The following is a 22,897-nucleotide window of genomic DNA, read 5'->3' as shown; positions in this document are numbered from 1 at the left end:
AGCAAAGATCTCTTCCTTTTAATGAACAGTTTATACTTCATAAACACTCTGTATTTTTCTGTCAAATGACTACTTCAAAAATGGCCTTGATCAACAAAAGGTACCAGGACTACTTTACAAAACATATTCCAGAATCTGGTTTGGAATAGATAACAAACTATCTTTTCTCCTCTTAAGATGTGCCCTAGACTGGAGGAGGAGCAGGAGTCTGAAGACCCCAGATGACATCAGAGTTACTGTTCAACAGTTGTCTCAGTTTGCTTTCTCTGAAAGCAGAGACTCAAACCTTGGGAGACAGACGGTGAGAATATTTTTCCTGAGTTCTTAAGGCTTAATCACTGTGATTTTAATATATTTTAGGCATTCTTAGAAAAGATTAGAAAGTTATAAATTAGTTTATACTCACCAGTTTTGTGTTTTCTGTTTTATCTGTGCAAATTGAGTGAGATATAATTCTATAGTTAAGGAGCTTACAAGGCAAGGATAAGTGTGGATAAATAAATTTAATAAAACAGTAGAAAGAGGTTAAATGCTAAAAATATTCTTGAGAATTCAAAGGCATATATTACTTTTGGAGAGAAGGGTTGGGAATCTTGAAATAAATAGTATTTGTGTTTGTGACTCTTAATTTGTTTTTACCAAAAACCAGAGAATAGTTAATGCAAAACCTGAAATAGCAATTTGATTTCAGATAAAAAGTTAATTATTGTTTTGAAGAAAAATACAATCATGTTTGGTTATTGTTGGTTTATTATAGTCTTAAGTCAATGATTACTTTTCGAATTATATAAAATGGTTACTTTCTTATAAGGCAAATAATATATTAGCATTGCTGAGAAATTTTTAAATAATCTGATTAACACAAGTAGGTGGGCAATGAATACAACACAGGACTGAGCGGTTAATTCTATTTGGATTAATACTCTTGTTTTCTAGTATAGCTACAGCCTACAATGCATTTGTCATATCTTAAGCTCTTGAACCTCAGGCTGCTTTTGGCAGGGCAGAAGCAATCCAAATACACTGGGAAAAGATGCAGTGATTGATTATTGTACTTACCATTAGTCGTGAAGAGTTTAATTTGGTAACTGAAAACTCTGGTCAGAAGAGAGATAGATAGCAGATAGAATCTCCTAAACTTCACAGTGTTTTAATGGACCATGATGTTTCAAAAGGAGAGTTGGTAGGTGGGGTTTTGTTTTGGTTTTTGTTTGTTTTTTACTGTAGCCACGTATGGTTGGCACAGTGGTAATACTTCTTTTTCTGTACTATTTTGATTGTATTCAATGCAAGTAGAATCCACCTAGCGGTAAAGTTTTTATTGTAATCATTATTCTTCTTTTAATATTTTAATCATTCTGATTATCCTTTCTTATAGTTTAGGCAAGAACATCTTTAAAAACATAATTATTAAATAAAGACAAACTTTGATTTTTTAATTATAAAATTACTTGGTTTCTAGTTATTCTTCATATATTCATATATTTATTTTCTAAATTGAGATTTTAAAATTAGTCATTTTATTTGCATATATTAATTATTCTTTCATTAATAGTTATGTGTTTATGACTGTTTGATAGACCCAAATCTGCTCTTATATTTGATGAAACAATTGATATTGAACCCGTTTTCAGCTTTTAATTTTGTTGAAATGAAAATTATAACCACACATACTTTTGTTACCTGCACAAATAATTAGTTTGTTGTGTTCTTAATTTGTCAATGCCTTTGTTTTACCAAGTAACTAATGACCATTTATGACAGTTGGATAAATAAATTACAGATAGCCAGCTGGTAAATATACATAGCATTAAGTTGTCCTTGAAAAATGAACAAATTTAGATCTTTCTACCAGATGGAAAAAAAGATAGAATATTGAGAATGTATAGTGAACAACTTTGAAAGCATGTAAAAATGAATTTTTAGTGATTATATTATTTACATATGTTTAAAGATATTTTAAGATTTTTAAAAGTGTATGTTTTCTAAAAATGCGTTTGGTTAAACAGTTTTTCCCCTTTGAATGAGGAACCCATGGTCACACAAGTTTGGAGAAGTTGAATCATGTAGTATAGCCTTCATTAGGCCTTTCATCAGCCAGGAGACCATCAGTCTCCAAAGAAATCTTGTCTGTGTATCTCAGGAGGCTACTATTCAATAGAATATGGTTCAAGACTCTAAACTAATGTATTTCATGAGGTTTTACTCTAGTTTGTCTGTCATACAACTAAGTACACTCCGAAAGTAGTCACATTATATATTTAAATACAGTCATGTTTATCTGAATGAGAGGCCAAAGAGGATGAGTAGGAAAAAAGGCAAGATTTAATGAAATGAATATTGCAAACCTAGAAAGCATGAAGTATCTGTAAAGCTTCTTAGAGTCTTCGGTCAGATTTTCCTTACTCACTTGTTAGCTCCCCCTTTTGAAGGAATAGTCATCCCTTGTAACTCACAAAATAAAATCGCTGTTCATTGTATTTTATAGGACCCCACGTACTTTCTGCATGTTTATCTCAGAGGGTGCATTCATTAGCTAATTTGGATAAATATTGATAATACAAAAACTGGTGAATAACTCAGGTGGAATTAGATAACTGACTGTAAATCAATTTAGCTTAAATACTTGAGTATACTAATTTTCTTACTAAGTGGAGTTTTTATTGTTCTAGCTCATGGTTTCTCACTGCAAAGAGTTCTTTTATTGTATATTTTTTCTAGTTCAATTAAATTGTTATGACTATTTCAACAGCTGTCTTAAGTGTGAAAACTTTTATGTCAGATATAGAAGTACATATATGAAAGACAAAACTGGCAGTGACTCAGCCGGTTCTAACAAATGGGTTTAGCAGGTTGGTGGAGGGAGGCTGTCTACATAGAATGCCTTTCCCAAACTTTATAAACATTCCTCAAAGTAATGTTTTTAATTTAAGAAATAAAACTTTGAAAACGTGTTTAAACAACACAGTTTTCAGTGAGAACCTTATGGTACTAAGTGAAACAGTCCAGTTCTATGAGAATCTTGGTAAATCTTTTTAGTTAGAGTTAATTGTTATGAAGTAACTTGTCTATTTCATTGATGTTCCTGGTTTCCTGGACAACATGGGCAAGAAACTTTGAATGCTTGGCTCAAATCATTGTTAATTTCTAGCATTGTTCCCAAGCACTCTTTAATTCTATGCCCCATAAGTGGCATCTTGGTTCAGCATTCGTTTCTAATCTGGAGTGTTTGTGCTGCTAAACCTCTTTACCGTGTCCTCACCCCACTCTCTCAGAGACACCAGATTTTCCTAAAACTCCAACTTGCTAGTATTACTTTTCTGATGAGAATAACTCAGCAATCTCAATAGCATAATGACCATCAAAAAGCAATAGGCCTTCCTTAATCAATCCTAATTTACTGTTATAGTGGGAAACATTAATGTAATTAACATTATTCTAAATTTGGTGTTTTTAAATAATTGATTTTTTTATAAGTCTTTTAATTAATACCTTAATCGATATAACTAATAGCATTTTGGTGGGAGAAGGGGAGAATTCCCCACTATATAAGCCTCCATATCAGATCAGGTATTTTCTCTCCATGAAAGGATTCAAATAAAATAATTCAAATAATTTAAAAATGTGTTGATGAAAGTGTCAGTTCACTTTCTCTTCTTACATAGACCCTTGTCTTTTTTAACTTAACGGTGCTACTTTGATATTCTCTTTGATAATCTGCTGCATTTGCCCTTCATGTGGCCTGTGGTTTGCTCAACAATTAGTGTGAACCTAACAGTAGAGCTTATTATGCATTTTATTTAAATAATTAGAATTTCCCTATTCTGGATTAGAGATATGCTAGTAAGTTTCAAATACCATTTATTTATTTATTTCTGCGTCCACATGTAGAAACATTGTTGATAATACAGTCTATACAAGCTTCTAGCTTAGAGCTTTTATCTCCTGCTGTTGCCACTCCTCCACCCCACCTTCTTGCTGCTGGTTCCCTGAGCTTCTCAAAGTATCAGTCATGAAGGACCAGTTTTTGTTTTTTTCATTTTATTTTTTAAATAAATTACTTTTATTGTATTCTTAAAAGCTCCTATCTACAACAGATTGAAAATTATGAAAAAGAAATATAAACTGTAAGTCCTAATCTTTTATCATTAAACTCAGCAGACATCAAATCGCTTTGTCAAATTCTATAGAAGTTTCTAATTACAATTTTTGGGGTGTTTTTAATTTTTTTGAGTAGATCACTTTACCCTTTCTGTGGTGTACGACTTACTGTGTGCTGCCATGCTTGCCTGCCGGGCCGATGCTGCTTCTACTAGTGAGGCAAGCCTGGCAGCCGCCTTTCCAGTGGGCAAAGCCTTGATTTGCTAAGGTCCATTTACATGTCACCTGTGAGGAGTGCCTTCACTAAGAAAAGTGTTCCCTGCCTTTTCACTTACCTTCTTCCCCAGAATTTGCCCTTCTATGCCTTTTTCACTTTGTTCATGCCTATTCTTACGGTATCTTACTGTGTTGATGATCGTATTTTTCCTGAGAGGATTCTGAGCTCACTAAAGGTTAGTGTATCACCTAGTGATCTTTCTATCTTCAGCTTTTAACACAAGGCGGCTTTTTTTCTTTTTTATTAAACTTATTGGAGTGATACTAGTTACTAAAGTTATATTTTTATAATTTTGGTTTCAGGTGTATAATACATGACCTGTATAAAGGCAGCTTTTTAAATAAATACTTGTGGGTTTGTTACTTCTGTGTGGTCAGTGTAGAGTAGCAGTGACTGTCCAGATATGGGAGGTATTTCATGTCCCCTATAGTCATAGTCTACTCATCTTTTTAAAAAGGTTTTTTTTTCCTTTTGCCTGGAGAGATATCTGCACAGAGGAGTGTATGTATCCGGCATAGTTACAGTTTGAATTTTCGACAGTTAAATAATGGAAATTTTGTTTGTTCCCAAAAATCAATACTGCATCTCTTGATGGTTTATTTCAACAGACAAACAGCAGTTTTCACTTTTTGGTCACAGAGATCTTTTCTTTTATATTCTTAAATTATGGAGGACCCAAGAGAGCTTTTGTTTATGGTGACCATATCATCTACTATTTACTATATCAGAACTTTTAAATGAAAAATATTGTAAACACAAGAATACACAGGAATGTGTTCCATTAGCCATCAGTACAGTGACATATACCATGTAGGCCCTGGACAACTTCACTCTACACTTATGAGAGAAAAGGACAAAAGAGGAGATGACAGGTTGGTATTGTGAAAATAGTCTTGACCTCATGTGCCCCCTGCATAGGTCACGGGGACTTCTTAGGTCCATGGACTGCACTTTGAGAACTACTACTTTACAGGAATTTACTCCTCTAATTACCAATAGAATATTAATAATGTTTTAACCCAGCTCTTGTGTTTGTAGATTAGTAAATTGTTAGGTTTTTAAAATATCTACGCAGCTTATCACATTACCTACTCTTCTATTAATGTCTAGACATAAAATGTGCTGGAACTTGTTGCCGTTGTTGGCTGGGCAGCTATGAGACGGAGATGCTTACTCAAGGAGAAGTCATTTTATTTGTGGATACTTGGTAAGGTCATTTCTCGTTGTGCCCTGTCAGTACCCTGGCTTTCAAGTGCTATCCCTTTTAACGACTTACGAGCCTCATAAATACTTCTCCTGTGATGATTCTTCTTACTCCAGGGGGCTTGGAGGTCTGCTCATTTTCTTAATGATTTTTCAGAGTGAAGTGTACTTTTTCTGGGGAGCAGGAGGTCTTCCCTTGGAAGTCTTTGCTGCTTGTCTCCTTTGTTTCACCTTCCCCTCCACTTACTTCAACCTGATCCCTGAGGCTGGCTCTCCTTTTCTGAGAGTACAGTCTGCTCTCTGGCAGATAGTTACTTGGCCCTAGTGACTCCTGTTCTTTTTCATTCCCACCCTCTTACCTTGGCTGATACTCTGTTAAATTCTTTCTGAGGTCTTAGCAGGACAGTCAGTCTCTAGAGTATTTGATGACTCTCTTCAAATTGCATGAGCACTGGGTCTTCCCACAGTTCTGGGAATGCATTGTAGACCTGTCAGTGGGAACACCAAGATGGCTGCTGGTTCAGACTCTTCATTCACTGACAGCTCAGCGTTAGTTTTACTTGTCATCTTTGTAGTGTGTGCTGGTGTCATGGTGTGAGTTGTAATTTAGGATCTTACATTGTGTATAATAAACTAGAAACCCAAAGCTGATCAAATCTTGTTTTTTTAAAAAAATTGTTAATTCTATGTTCTAACGTCGTATGTTCTAACGTAGTAGGCGCTCAACTAATGACTGAGTTTATCTTATTCTCATTAGTGTTTGTAGATGAAGATCTTAGCTCCAGCAACCACATTGTGGTTTAAGCCAGACCTCTCTCTCTTGCAGCCAAAGGAAAGTACGCCATCACACCATCCTGAAAAGGTGCATGTTGATGCCTTCCTAAGCAAAATCCTTACCTGGTACTTAATGGAAGTTATTACTTGAAATGTACAAAATTCAAATCTCTAACAGAATCTGATTCCGACTTTGTTAAATACCTCTATAGGAGTTCTTAGTTTTCTTGAAACTTTGTACATCATGTCAGTTGTTTTACAGTTTTGAGATATAATGATTATGTGTGTTATTTTTGATTTAATGCGTTTAGTATTAAAATACCTTATTTTATAGCACTATTTTTATTGTACAAACTGCTTTCTATATATTCAAACCAGTCTTTACTGTTTTTCAGTTGTCTTTGTCTTCAACTCTCCTGTCCTTACCTTATTTTGCCTTTTTTTCTTCTGTGCACTTAATTTAGTCTCAATTTCTTCTCTTCCAAAGTCATCAACTATTGTTTTTGTTTGTATTTTTAACATGCATTTAATCATACCATTGCTTATAAACCTTCAACCACATAAGCCTAGCTCCTTGGCATAGCCTCGATTCAAAGTCCTTGGTCCCACTTGCATTTCCAGCCTAATCTCTGGTCACATTGGCCCACCCCACCTTCCAGAACTGGACTCTCTCACCTGCCGGTGGGTACTACTTCTGCAGCCTAAAGGGGCTGCTGTTCTCGGCTGCCCTTTCTCATTGTTTGTAGCCATCACTGAGTGGTTAACCAGCCTCTCTAGGGCACGTACACATAGGTGCTGAAAACCTGGTTACCGCCCACTCTGCTCCTGGAGCACTTCTAACAGAGTCTTTTTGCATGGTGACTGAAGAGGAAATTCACATGTACTGTCACTCTCATGTGCTATCTACTTACTAGGTAGTCCTTTTAGTACTTTACTCTTTTCTTGTTCCATTCAGGAAAGCATATCTGAATTCAAGTGAATGTGAGAGTATGGTTATTAGCAGCATAATCTTGAATTTACTTATTTTTCTAAAAGGGCATAATGTGCAATCTACCAGCCTTTAATGAATTCTTATACCTTACACTAAATATCTGCTGATGACAAACTAACATGTAATAGGTGGAGATGCACTGATTATACAACATTAGCTCTCCCAGTTTATTTCTCAAGAGCGATAGCTACTAAATTAAACTTTGAGATCATTGCCAGGGAATACTCACACTCTGCTGGCATTAATACACCCTCTTTGGGCCCCTGCATTGGAAATAGTACAACACAGTAACAAAACGTCATGCTGATTTCTTGTAACAAGGCTGAGATCGTTTTATCTTGCTCTGCTTAATGTTCACTTTCACTATTCTGATTCTTTCCCCCACTTAACAGTATATTCATCAAGTTAGGAATAAGGCACTGACTAAACAAACATGAGGTATAATTTACCTGTTATAATTTTAGTGAACTGTGTAATATGTCTGAAGTTTGTTACTTAATAGGCTAAAAGCTATACTTTAAAAAATTCCAGAGATTGATGTTGATGGAAACATTTTTTATCTTAACCTATTACTGTCCTACAAACATAAAAGATAACATAAGAGCTTTAGGATTTACATTTCCTACACTAAAATATGGTCAAGAAAAGAGTCCACCTGATTTCTCTAATAAGTGCAATGGGAGGGTTTAGTTTTGAGGTCGAATAGCAGGCCCCATTTTCTGTGATTGCTTGTTTACATAATTTGTTAGGAAAGAATGCTTCTAGGTAAACTATCTCTCCAGAATGCTTGTGATTTGTTCTATTCTGCTTGGGAAGGGTTAAGAGGAGACAACATCCTGTCAAAGACCTTGTTTTTAATTTTGCTTCTCTCACTGGCACAGATCCTGCTAGGAGCAGCCCAGATTAGTTCAGAAAACCTTTGAAGAGATTTAAGATGTCCTTCAGCCAGTTTGAAGGTTTTTGTCTTGCAAATCCAGTACAAGGGCGCCTGCAGGCATCTCGACCCTTGCTGTGCTGCTGATGCAGCTCAAGGTCACACTAACCCGCCCTGTGACATTCAACAACAAAAAAAATTATGCGGTGAAACTGCTTCAGCATTCAGCCAACCAACAACTTCCCTTAGTGAGGAACTAGGAAGAAGACCCCCCCCCCCCGCCTTTTTTTCTTTTTCTGGGAACTCTGTGAATTTTTGCTGTAGGAAATAATCCTGGATTTCTGGTGTATGTGATGACAAGGTCATTTCTTAATTAGAACACATGTAAAGAACAAAGCTAAATGGCTTCAAAACAGCTTTGTAGTTGATGGAGAGGATTTAAATTATTTAAAGAGATAGTCACCCATGTATGATGGAAGCTGAATTCTGAAGGCATTAACTCCTTCATTTCTGTGTACTTCCTATTTCTTTCTTTGAATTCCTTATATATGACTTTAGAAGGTTGGCTTCTAAATTTAAGAAAACTTATAAAATGGGTATTTTTTAAAGGCTGAAACATTATTTATAAATCAGATTCTCAGATAAACTTTTTTTTTTAAAGATTTTATTTATTTATCTTTAGAGGGGAAGGGAAGGAGAGAGGGAGAGAAACGTCAATGTATGGTTGCCTTTCGTGCGTCCCCTGCTGGGAACTGGCCTGCAGGGAACCTGCCTGCAACCCTGGCATGTGCCCTGACTGGGAATCGAACCGCGATTGTCTGGTTCGCAGGCCCGTGCTCAATCCACTGAGCTACACCAGCCAGGGCTCAGATAAACTTTTAATAATGTTTTCTTCCCATAATATTTATCTCCTAGAAATTTTAACAGTTCGCTTGACTGGAAACTAGGAATTACAAACTTTTCCCTCTGGTAATTGTAATGTGTTGGAGGAAAATGAGTAAAGTGCTTCTTCCTCTTCTCCTCACTTTCATACTTTGCGGCTTAAAATTCTAGTTGAGCAATTTACCTGCACACGTCATTCAGGTTTCTCAACTATCAGAGGAATGGTATTGAAAACCACATGCTTTTTTTAAGGGAAAAATGTAAATGTATTTTAAAATGGACTTTAAGAAAGTTGCTTCTGAACATCTGTAACTTTGTTAAGGCACAAGGAAGCCATGTCTGTAAACACTGAACGGCCGTCCTGGGTTTTCCTCCTCTGTGGAGCAGGTTTCCCTAGTGTCTTCCTTCGCTGCCTGTGGTGCTGACCACCAAAGGCATTGGTTGGACGGAGTCCTAGTGAACTGGCTTTTCTACACTTGAGACAGTGCATATCACCTCTGTAGTATTAGCAGAATAATCTAAGAGAGTAATTTTATAGTTAATAGTTTATATATACAGGGTCTGGCACAAATAATGCCCCTCTTTATTACAAAGTCAAAAGCATGTAATTCTGTAACATATCACAGCCAAGCACACCATATAACATTTTAGGTGAAATATTCAAGTTAAAACTATAAATTATTACACCCATATTGTTGTCCTACCAGCCATACCCAGGCAGGGGTTACTTCTGCTGGACCCTGTGTATCAATACGAAAACACACACTGCAGTTACTTCTGTGCACACAGAGTCATGTGTAGATAATTATGGCATTAACAGTTTTCTCAGAATGCCTATGTAGTTGCTTTCTTTAAAAGATGTTTCCCTTAAGTGTGACTAAAGTAGAATCAGAGCAAGCACTCTGTGAGGTAGATATTTTCAATGTGAGTATTTGAACTTATATTTTGGATTTTTGCGGACACACATTTTGTGGGATTACAACATGGATTGCATAAGAACAATTTAGAAGTAACTAGACTTACTAGTCTGAAAGATTTTCCTTCTATCAAGGAACAACTTATTTGGGTTTCTGTGAAAAGTAAAAAGGTATGTACACTTTAGGTTGTGGGTATTTTAAAGGATTTTAGGTTTGCAAAATGAAAATGTTGGAGGGAAAATCTGTTTGCAAGGCACTGGCTGGTGTGATTCTGTCCGTCCCTGCCCTTGCCTGCAGTCTGGTGTGCCCTTATGTCGTGTGCGACCCAAGCTCACCTGCTAGTAATTTCTAATTTACTGTCCTAATTCATCGATTTGTTATCACTAATTGTTCTTCATTTACTTCTGTGTAGTTTCCAGTACCTAAAGGGTTGAAAGGTTGCTGTAATTGGCACCCACAGCTGCTCTTTCTTTTGACAGGGGATAATTTTGCAGCCTATGCTTTGTGTGACAGCTGCCTAATTGGGCATTCTCCCCTTGTAGCAAGCCTGCCTCCTCCAGCCTCCCTGCTGACAAATGGTGGTGGATTATAGATGAGGACACGCTGACCCATTCGACCTTGCTGAGACAGCGGGGAGGGGCCTCCTGCTACTTGAGGGAAGCTTTAGGTCATTTAAAGGACAAGGTCATGAGCCAGGTGGGGAAATGACATGATATCACATGACAGTAGCCTGATGACATGGTCAGTGTGTCAAGGACAAAAGCATCAGTATCGATTAAACATTATTGCAATACTTTAGTGAAGGCCCTAGTATTTCTTAATTGTTTCTGCTTTTTTTTAAAGAAAAAGTACAGAATAAGACATGTATTTTAGCAGTATTAAAGCATTTGTATACATAAAAATAGAGCTGGTTTACAAAACTTCCTCATAAGTTCCTCCTGTTATCTAGAATATTTTGTTCTTAATTATTGCTTAGTTTGTAGCCCCTTGACTGTCAGTGCTGTTCAAGAGTTATTTGAAAATTAAGACAGGCAAATTAAAATGAGGTAACAAGTGCTGTTAAAAATATTTAACAATGCCTGTCATCACTCTACTCAGTGATTGGCATACTTTTTCATATTTTGAATAAAAGAAAAATAAGCCAAGTGAAAATGCTTAATTGAAAGGAACCTCAAAACTCTGCACTTACACAGTCAAATATATCATTGTGCAGCTATAATTATAGAGTGTTAAAGGTGTTTTTAAAATAACTCTCAAAACCTGAAAATATTTTTAAATAGCTTGGGGTCATACAATTTAATGTAAAATCTTCAAGAGAAATGAAAATCTTTTGGACATTTTTTCATTATTGACAATGTACCTGCTTTTCTTGAAGAAGTAGACTTGAGCTGTTACAGTACCTTTTTAAGTGCAAAATCTCAAGAATCTTTGCTGAGGCTGTTAACCTTATTTTAACACTTGAAAGTATAAATCCATGTAAACTCTGTTGGGTAGTGTAATTTAGAAAAATGCCATGTTTTAAAAATAGTAAACAGTTTAATGCACAGAATGGTGATCATGATTCTGGTTTCTGGAAAACATATAATTGTTGTTGGGTACTGTTGGATCTAAGCCCACAGTTCAACAGGAGATAATTTTATGTCCCTGGGATTTAAAAAAACAAAAACAAAAAAAAAAACCTGTCAGTAAAGTGTAATGAATTAGTTCACTGAAGTAGACACATCTGTATTTTCATGAAACATGCATGGCGAGTGTGTGTATGTGTGTCTGTTTAATTTTGACCCTGCTGTGTATGTATTAGCTGCTCTCAAACCCTGCCTCAAGCTTGGTAGAGGTTTAATCCTATGCCCTTGTACACGTAGACTTGATTAGTAGTTGTGGTTATCTCAGCACAAGACATACCGCCCTCCTCCTTGTATTGGTCGGGACCTGGGCATTGGGGAGTCAAGCAAAGGAGAAAGAAAAGAGATTTTACATTAGTATTCCATGAAAGCCTTACTGTCTGCAGAACAAATTGATTGCTCCAGTGTACCTGTGATTGGCACCACTGCTGTGAAAGAAAGGTAGGGTTGTAATCTGTTTTATTGTATTACATATCGTGACACTCCAGGAATATTTAACATGTGCTCTTTCTATGACACGTGCTATAAGTAAAGAAAAAGGATATAAATGAATGGAAAGTATGCGAGAGCAGTGAGCTACGGCTTTATTTACTTCAGTCCATGAGAGTTCATTCTAATAAGATAATTTTGCTGAAAGCGTCACTGGGAACATAACCTGATTGAGAACGAAACCCCGTAAAGTGTTCTGAGGCACTAATCTGCATGACTGCTTGAAATGTGTCAGGCAGAGGTGAAATTCAAGCTAATTTTGTAAGATTTTAACCACAAGATGAATGGGAGAAGTCATAGAGGTGGAAATGGTTTAGTTTAGGAAATGGTTTATAATGATTTTTAATACATTTTATTGTTAAAGGTCCTATATAACATGATTCAGAGAACACGAAAGAGATTTTCATTAAAAAAAATGTAGAGGTAGCTACTACCTCACCTTAAACTATATTAAGGAAATTTTAAAATGTGTTATTTACTTTATATTTTACTAGTTTCATTTGTGTAATCATTGTGCTGATTCTGCTGGGGGAAAGGAAATTGCAATATTTTTTCTAGTTTTTTTTCTTTTTCTGTGAATTTTTTTTAGGTAGAAACGTGCTCAGTATGAATTGAATAAACATTTTAACATTTCACAAAGTGACTGAAATATCTGTGACTGGGATTTGCCCCCTTGCCATTTTCAGGCATTCTTGAAATGTTGTATAGCTGTACTTTTTAGGCTACATATCAATCTGTACCATGAGGGGAGAGGAGAAATTCCTCTTGTGCAAGCCTCTAGCCACATGTGAACCGCAAGTGCCCTTTGCCTCCTCCACCCCCATCCTGGTCCTTTGATTATAATCAGAGCACTTGACTTAGGAGACAGGAGGCAGAATAGCTCACTGATGAAACTGAAGTTTACTATTGTTTACTTTTATATTCTTGAAATTAGTACTATATAGCTTTACATTTTTTAGATTACATTTCACTTCCATTTAACTTGTGTGAATGATTGTTCTGCATATACTAATTACACATTATGAAAGCATCCTGATACAGCAGGTCAGCATAATCAGAGGCCATGGGCATTGGTTCAGACTTGCTTCCAGATAAATTTATAGAAAATGGATGAATGGGGACACATTTTAAAGCATTTTTAAAATAATAAATGCAGATACACCAAATTGTAACCTAGACATTCATTAAAATTAACTATTTGAGCTCATGTTTTTATAAAGGAAAGAAGGTGTTTTTAAAGAACTTTCTAACTTCGTGGCAAATTCAAGACTATTAAATATGTTTTCAGTTGAATATAGGCATCAAAATGATTAGCACTGTATTCTTACATATTTACTTGTGTAGGAGGTTTTCCTTACAGAATAAAAATATATAAATTGAGAAAACGTGGAGAAAAATGAACCATAGAGCTAAAAATCAGACTATTTAATTTTCCAAAATAAAATATTCTAAATTTTTTCTAGTTTTATTTTCAGTTTTTAATTTTATAATTACCTTACAAATTTGAAAGGTAAAAATCTTTCAACTTTTCTAATGAAGTCCCTGGTCTCACATATTTAATATTTAGCAAACTTAAAATGGGAGGATAAGTAGGGAATACCAAGTAAAGGAAATTGATCATTGTTTTCTTGTTGTTGTCCTTTTCTGTTGGTATGGAGGTTGTTTTTTGTTTATCAAAATATCCACAATGCTTATCACTGTTATCTGGCACATAGTAACTCCTCAATAAATATTAGTTGGTAAGATGAGTAATACAGAATACTCAACCTTGCCCTGGCTGGGTAGCTCAGTTGGTTAGAGCATCTTCCTGGTACGCCAAGGTTGCAGGTTCGACACACACAAAAATCAACCAATGAATACATAAATAAGTTAAAAACAAGTAAATGTTTCTCTCCTTCTCTCCCCATCTCTCCCACTGTCTCTCTAAAATCCATAAATTAAAAAAAATAAAGTACTCAACCAATCCTCTCATATACACACATATCTTGTTTTTTCTCTCGTGTTACTTTGCCATTTTAATTTGTGCTCAGCTCATGGTAGTAAGATTATACATCAGCTTCTCTTCTGAAAGTATTCTGTATTGCAGAAATAAGAATTTAGTCCACACTTTAAATTGTTTTTTCTCTGAACATGGACAAACATGCCTAGAGTTCTTCACCTGACATTGCCTCCATCTTTTTTCCTCATATGCTGACCTACTGTGATGTTGAATTTTTAAAGCTGTGCAGCCTATTTATTAGATTCATTTTGTGAATCTATGTACATTATATTAACCAATATCAACAAATTATTTTGAAAATCCACGAAAACTGCACACTAACTTTAATCAAAGAGATTTGGGTGTAGTAAATCTATGGAGAAGACCAACATGTTTGACATGTCATTATGACTATTAAGTCATGCAATGAAAGCCATCTATGAGGACAACTTTAAATATGTGGGCTGTACTTCTTTCTCATGGGTAATGGGTAGATGTTTTTATTATTTGGTTTCCAATATTAGTTAGGCTTGGACCAGAGTTTTTGAGCAGTAATATTCTTAGAAATTGGTAATGTAAAGAATACATTTAACAAATGAGGAAATCAGGCTTTAGAAGGTTGGTTACTTGCCCACTGTTATGAAACTATTTAGTAGCTGAACTGGGACTAAAACATAAATTGCCTAGCTTTATAAAAAGTGATCATTTTCCACATAATATCAACTCTTTTACCCAATTTTAATCTTCTAAACTAGTAATTGTTATGTTGATGCTAGCCAAATCTCATACAGCCATAGTAAAATTTAATATGTACCCAAATTGGATGTAAATTAAACTGATATTACATTTTTATACCAGAAAGAGTGGCAGAATATTGGGTATCACTGAGAAGGATAAAAACTAAGAAGAAACTTTATATAAAATTATAGTGTTTACAAAAGAAAAAAACAATAGTACAATCACAAGGAAATACTCTATAGTCAATTGATATTTAAGACATTTGGCAATGTTTTCTTTAATAGTGTAGACATGGCTGAGCATCGAAAGGCAGGCAGCCAACTGAGACTCTTGCTGGGTTGGGACCTCCATGGGGAGATACTAGTCAGCATGGCCTTCTTCAAGCATATTTAAATACTGAATTGCCAAATACAAGAAATACTCTAATTCAGATTGTTTGTGGAGAGATTAAACTCCAGGGGATGGAGTTGAGGTTTGCAGATAGGTCCCAGAAGTACATGTCATTGGGTATCTAAGGTAAGGATGGAGAAGTCCCATCCAGAAATCATTGCCTGATGAGACTAGACTTGCCTTCATCCAGCTGGGCTGGGTTCCATAACTAGGTTTTATTTCCAGCAGAGAAATGAACAAGAACTGGAAACATTGTTGGGAAACCAATTTGACCAAACATTTAGGCAGTGGAGAATCCAGTGGGCAAAAGTGTGGTGTAGGGACTTGGCTACTTCATGCTCAAAATTAAATTTTTTTTGAATAGTAAACTGTTTTTAAGCCTTTCCCTTCAATTAGTGAGGGAAAAAAATCTTCACACCTATCTCTTTGGTTCAAAAGTTGGGCAGAGCAAAGTTTGCACGCAGACTATTTAACTTCTCTAAGACTCAGTTTGCCCACCTTCAGAAATGGGATTATTGTAATATCTGCCTGTTTACATAATTTATAAAATTAAATAAAAAGACACATGTATATTACGTGGACCTTTACATATATCTGACAAACGTTTGTGGGTTTGTATATGTGAGGATAAGACAGTCATGCCCTATGCAGATGTGTTCTTTACACCACTACTGATGACAGAAGACTTGACTAGGTAACTGTAATGTACTGCAGTAGAGCTGTTTGGTGTTTCAAAATGAATGATAGAGTTTTTCCACTTCTTTATATGCAGTATGGTGAAGCTGTGCATAATTCTTATTCTTACTTTTTACCTGTCAGTTTAGTCTATTTCAGCCTAAAAAAAGGTCTGTAACTTTAATGATTCCCTCTCAAAAATACATACTCTTTGTCTTGATCGGTTATATGTTTTTATTTGTATTGAGTTTATTAAAATATGTATCAAGAACTCTGCATAATTTTCAATGACAACCTTTCCACCTAACAGTGTAAAATGCCTAAGTGAATCATTGATTTCACTTTATTTTTTAATTATATTTTATTGTTTATGCTATTTCAGTTGTCCCAAATATTCCCCTCTTGTCCCATCCACAGACACCCCCCACTCCCTCAAGCAATTCCCCACACCACTGTCCACGCCCCTGAGTCCTGCATATGTGTTCTTTGACTACTTTATTCCTTATGCTGTACTTCACACCCCCATTATTATTTTGCAATTACCAATTGTACTTCTTAATCCCTCACTTTTTTTACCTATCCTCTTGACCCCACCTCCCATATGGCTACCATCCAAACATTCTCTATTTATGATTCTATTTCTGTTCTGCTTGTTGGTTTCTTTTGTTTTTTAGATTTAATTGTTGATATGTATTTATTATTATTTTATTGTTTGTATTTTTCTTCTTCTTCTTCTTACAGAAGACCCTTTAACATTTCATGTAATACTTGTTTGGCGATGATGAGTTCCTTTAGCTTTTTCTTGTTTGGGAAGTTCTTTATCTGTCCTTTGATTCTAAATGATAGCTTTACTTGATACGAGTAATCTTAGTTGTAGGTCCTTGCTTTCATAACTTTGAATATTTCTTGCCAGTCCTTTCTAGCCTGCAAAGTTTCTTTTGAGAAATCAGCTGACAGTTTTAAGGGGGTAGCTCCCTTGTAGGTAACTAACAGCTTTTCTCTTGCTGCTTTTAAAATTCTCTCTTTGTATTTAACCTTTGGCATTTTAATTATGATGTGTCTTGGAGTGGGCTCCCCTGGGTCCATCTTGTTCGGGACCCTCTGTGCTTCCTGGACTTGGTGTCTATTTCTTTCACCAAGCTAGGCAATTTTTCTCTCATTATTTTGTCAAATAGATTTCCAATTTCTTGCTTTTTCTCTTCTCTGGTTCCTTCTTTCCTCCTCCTTCTCCTCCTATAATGTGAATATTGGTATGCTTGAAGTTTTCCCAGAGTATTCTTACACTATCCTCATTTTTTTGGATTCTTTTTTTTCTTCTTGCTATTCTGATTGTTTTTTTTTCACTTTAGAATTATAGCAAATAATTTGGAAATAATATAGTAAATAATTTGGAAAAAGCTAGAGCAGGTAAGTTAAATTTGTTTAAATCTTAGCCATAAAAATGAAGCATTCTTCAAGTACTACTCATAGTTTCCAGACTTTTCTCCCTTTAACTGTAAAGATTACTTAGCAATTATAGACTTCTGTAGATCTTCAGGAGATTGAGGTGATCTGAGTTTACAAATGTGAGTGCCAAATAAAGAGCAATTAGTTTTTTCTGTAAGGCACAGAAAAAAAAACAAGAGAAATGACTTATGATTTAACCTGAGTTTAAATAAAGTCTTACTTTTTTAGATAGTATTTGTAATTTTAAATGAAGTGATTATTTCTTTTAATCTTTATAATATCAGGAGTCCCTAAAGTTATACCTTATAAACATCTTTACTTGACTTACATGATAAACTTAAATAATTGTATCTATATCTTATGCTTCCTATTGCTTTTCAGTATTATGTATAGAATTAAGAACAAAGAAAAACTGAGACTACATATAGATATCCATTTATCAGCAAAAAGTATCTCAGTTATGCCTGTGGCAAGCAGAATAAAACTAATTCTTGTCCTTATGGAACAAAAATTACAGTGTAGTGGTGGAAAACAGGCAATAAACAAGTACAAAAATAAAAATTAAGTAAAAAAAAGATACAAGGAAAACCAAGCAAAAACAATTACAGGATGAAAGGAATCCTGAAACACCTGTGATCTCCTAGGAACTGTGCTAGGGGGGGAAATGGGGAGACCCATTGACAGTGGCCATTTACAAAGGCCATTGGGAGGTGACCTTTAGGCTGAGTTGGGAAAGGAGGCAGACACTGCCAAAAGAAGAGTCTTCCAGGCAGAGGGATCCGCACCTGCTGAGGCTGGCAGGCTGGGAGGAGCCTTGTGTTCTGCAGCCCTGTAAGTTGGTGTAGCTAGAGTGAGGCTGTCCGGAACAGCAGCCTTGGGCCACATGTGTTCTGTCCAAATTGATGTGTGCTCTGAGTATTAAATATTTACCTGTTCAGAAGACTTCGTGTGAGAAAAAGAATGCAAAATATCTTCCAAATTTTATATTGATACCATAGTATTCTGGATTAAGTATAGCGGGCTATATAAAATATATTCAAATTAATTTTTATTTTTTTTAAATATGGCTACTGTTTTTTTTACATTTGTAGTTCTTATTACATTTCTGTTGGACAGCACCTGAGTAATGTAATGAGCAAGGGACTAGTACAATAGAGACACAAGCATATACTTGAAACCAGCAGAAACAATCACAACAGTTGTCAGATAGTGTTCTATAAAAATCACCTCTCTAATCATCAGTGATTTTCTAAGTCTTATTTGATGGAATTTCTTAAGCTGCTTCAGGCATTGGTGTAGGTTTACATTTATAAAAATTCCTTTTCCTCCATGTTCATGGAGTATTAAATTTCTTACAAAATTAATATCTCTGTCAGCCTCTTAGAACACTGTAATGTGTAGAAATAGAAATGCATACTTTAAAATCATCTGTAGCTTTAATGACTTTCAAGATTTTAACAACCCTGTATCATTTCTTAATATTTGGAGGTTCAAATAATTATTTGATGACTTGATGGAATAAGATCATGCAGTCCCTACATGCAGGGATCATGCATCCCTGAACCACATTTAGGGATGTACATTGTGATTTCCTTTTATCTAATTGTTCCTTTTATGTAGTATGTATGTGTTTGCATGAATGTGAATTAGACTTGCTATTTTATTTGGCTCTGAAGCTATATCTGTAATGCCACTGTTTAATTTGTATAAAGTTGGAGTAATTCTTAATTTTTGGCTTTTTACTCTTACTAATACTGCTCTGGTTGGTTCAGGTTTTGGATTATTTTTCATAGTACTAAAAAAATACAAGACATATCAGTATACAGGGGGGCCTCAAATAATGTCATTCTGTTACAACATTGATGAGGAAAATAACTGATTACTATGCAGGGCCACTGTCTGAGTGGAGTTGACATGTTCTTCCCATGTCTGTGTGGGTTTTCTCTGGGCACTCTGGTGTCCTCTCAGATCCCGAAGGTTTGTTTGAGATCAGGGAGCGTGTCTGCACTGTCCTGCCTGACTGAGTGTGGGGGTGTGTAAGGGAGCCTGTGATGGAAGGGCTTCCTGTCCAGGTCCTGTGCCGCCTTGTGCCCTGAGCTGCTGGGAGAGGCTTTGACCGTCCACCACCCTGAACTGGAATAATTCTTTTGCTCATTTTTACTCACATTTGTTAAATGTCTGTATAGCTTATAGTTATTACAATATTTAATATAAAAAGTGTTTTGGATCTTTATTTAGAAGTTTGGTGATGTTTTTGTAGCCAGAAATATGCCTTTGGAACTTAACTCTTATTTGTATCACTTTGCCTATGGCAAAATTGGTTCCATTCTATTTCATTTTGCCTGAAGGCACAATTTCCAAGAACCTATTGACAGTGTTAAGTAAGTACTCATTGTAGTTTAGTGGGTTTTTTTTATTGTTTTTGCTTTAGAGGGAAAAATACAGCTTATTTGATATAGATCTGCTTCCACTGTGAGTACTTAGAGGATACCAACCACAATGCTATGTATTTGACATGTTTTATTTTATTAAATCTTTTCTATAGCCCTGTTAAATAGGTAATGTCATCTTCAGAATCTCAGAAAAGTTGTATTTGAACTAAGATGCAAAGCTTGAACTCTTAGCTTTCGTATATTATCTAGTCTTTATGTATTTTTAAAATAAATTGTCCTCACGGCATCCTTGTATGGAGCGTTCACACTGTCAACAGTATTTTTCATTGTAAAAAAGCAAAGGTCATTTGAAATTTGGTTTTTAAAATTTGAATTTTCAAGTTTTTTTAAAAAATCACATTTATTTAATGAAGTTAAAGTTGATCCCTATCTTATCATTAACAAGGCTGATACTTTTCAATAAACTGTTTTATTTCTTCTATTTAAATGAAAATAAGGAAACACAGGTAGTACTCAAGGAAACTCTCATCGTACAGCATAAAGATCCAGTACTTTGCTTCTAATGGGTATTCTTATCAACAGTGGGACAGTGGAACAGTGGAATCCAAACTGTTGTGACTGAGCAGTCACATGAAATATACTTAGACCAAGTGTAAGTTCCACATGGAACTTAGACCAAGTCATCATGAAATATATAATGTATAGTTCTACTTTAGATTTTAGCTTCTGTAAGTTAAGAATTGAAAATGCCACATACTTGGTTTGTGGTATTATTATATAAAAGGTAGTTTAAAATACTTGAGTATCCAAAACATTACAGTACAACTTTATTAGTTTTTGGTATACTTTCTGATTTGGGAAATGGTAGATTTTGCCTAATTAATATAAAATTATATTAAAACAATTATGTAAGTTACCGTCAATGTCTACAAGAGATATAAGCAGCACACAAAGGGGAAAAGTAAATTGACATTTGACTTGCTCTTGGATATTTTCTATATGTAATTCAATCTTCATAACTGTCCCATCAGGTAAGTGGTATCAGACATATTAAACTGAAGTTCAGGCAGATCTGCCCAGAGTTGCAGAGCTAGTGGGTGAGCCCCAGTGTTAGTGTTCTTAAGGGTCATGATCTCTTTTAGGAACGAAAACTGGAATGAATTTTTTAAAATTTTTATTTAGTTATTTTTCAAGTACAGTTTTCTATTTCTCCCATCCCAGCCCACCCCGCTGGAATGAATTTTTGATGATACAGTTTGTTGTAAGGTGTAAAAGGTGCTGTTTAGAAGTGAACTGTGGAAAATCTGACTCCTATATTTTCTTCATTTTAAATTGTTGAGAATGATAGTTAGTGGATCGGAGTGGTGTCTGGTCCTGTGAGTAGCCTGTACAGTGAAACAATTTATGAAGTCAGGTGTCTGGGTCCTGATTTTCGTTGTTACTGGTCTCAGTTTTAGCTGGTTACATCCATCAACCATCTTTTGTCCCCAGGCTCCTCACTGATCATACAAAGATGTAAAAATACTTAACACTGCAAAATGCAGAGATTACCCTCTGCAATTTTAGAAGTGTTTTTTCTATGTTGGCAATTTTTGAATAACTAAAAACTGGTAATTGAACAGATGTAAGGAAGTCTAATCATTTTTATCCCTTCTCAGCCATAAATTTATTAATAAGATTTGGCTAGTATCAGATGACCATTTTCCTTGATTGTATGTTAAAAGTTGAGGTGCAAGGCATAGGCTTACTTAGTTTTGTTTCATTATGCAGGGCTTAAAGTATAATTTTGTTCTTGCACTTTGTGTGTTACACGGAACTCCACTTAGCCCTCACTCGGTGTTGTGTCCCAGCCTGTTCTACTCTGTAATGTTGATGCTACTGAATAATGTTGAGAACAAAAATGTTGCCGCATCTGGGGGGGTTCTTAGTGCATTATAGATTTTTTAGTATATTGAAGTATATCCTCTCCTCTTTGTGCCATTCTTTCTGATAGTATTTCTGTAGTGTACATACATTTTGGGAGTGAGAGAGACGCATGGTAAATAACTTAGAAAATTATTTTGTAGCAAATCCGTGTTTACAATTAAGACTTGGGGGAAATACGGTTTTGGTTTTGAAAGTTTGAATGGTATTCTTTTATGTAAATGGAGTGTAGAAACTTAACACCATTTTTACTAATACATCATTAACCACAAAACTCACTCAAACTGAACTTGTAGGTTAAATTGTTTAAGTGATATTCTTGCCTCTGTAATTTATTTTAAAACCTGGCTGAGTTCCTTAGCTACTGTAACATTCAGAATAAAAGAGAAAACACTGGTGAGAGAAATGGGGGAAAAAAAGAAAAAATTCCTTAAAGGAAAAGCCATTTTTTAAATCCTGGAATAGGTTTTGTACAAACATCCCAGGTATAAATGGACGATATTTGTAGTCACGTTCTACTTTAGTACTGGTAGTAGTTCGTCAGATCTTTGTCACCTGTCTGGACTGTCAGAATGTTATGGAGAAAGCAAATGGAATAACAAGCACCATGTTTTCTCTAACTTTCTTTCTTTTTCATAGAAGAGTATATTAATTTTTTCTATTCAGTTTTTTAAAATCTTTTTTATGTTGGTACATTTATGTAGGTACAGTTGTTCCTGAAACAGCATGGTGGTTATGGGTGCTGACCCCCATGCATTTGGACATTTGAGTATAACTTTCAACTCCTCAGAAACTTAGTATACCCTTGGTGTCTGCAGGGGATTTGTTTCAGGGTATTCCCTCAAGTCCTGCAGACACCAAAATCTGTAGATGCTCAAGTCCCTCATATAAAATAGCATAGAACAAGGATAAAAAGTCTCCCTTTTGTGAGTAAGGAGGAAGATGAAAGAAGGCATTTTATTCTATCTAGAATGAGAATACATAATTATCTATATGTAATTTCTTAGTGCATTATAGATTCCTATTCATTCTCAAGGAAAGGAGCAACAGCTAAAAGATGGAAAAGAGAGAAAACAGAGTGATTAAGCTTAGCTGCCTGAAGAACATCCTTAAGAAGAACTTTAAAATAAGGAGCTAAAATTATTAGAGCCTGAGGAGAAACCATAGAATCCTGTTGAACCTTCTGCTTTTAAATGAGTAAAGTGAGGCACAAAGAGGTAATAA

The 22,897-nt window shown here is 35.3% G+C and overlaps 1 protein-coding gene across 1 annotated transcript in view; it reads left to right on the top strand.

Annotated features, from left to right (window-relative positions):
• Positions 1-212: 212 nt before the first annotated feature.
• The window catches only part of NRIP1 (nuclear receptor interacting protein 1), a 45,727-nt gene continuing 23,042 nt past the window's right edge, over positions 213-22,897 (top strand). Inside the window, exons 1-2 of the mRNA XM_053667204.1 lie at positions 213-301; positions 5,489-5,585. The gene's annotated coding sequence lies outside the window, so the exon portion shown is untranslated. The remainder of the gene's footprint in view (positions 302-5,488; positions 5,586-22,897) is intronic.

Source organism: Artibeus jamaicensis, unplaced genomic scaffold (assembly GCF_021234435.1).
Source record: "Artibeus jamaicensis isolate MK-2021 breed Jamaican fruit bat unplaced genomic scaffold, CSHL_Jam_final contig_466, whole genome shotgun sequence".
Taxonomy (NCBI): domain Eukaryota; kingdom Metazoa; phylum Chordata; class Mammalia; order Chiroptera; family Phyllostomidae; genus Artibeus; species Artibeus jamaicensis.
The sequence above is the reverse complement of the archived record's forward strand: the minus strand, read 5'-3'. Positions and strand labels throughout refer to the sequence as shown.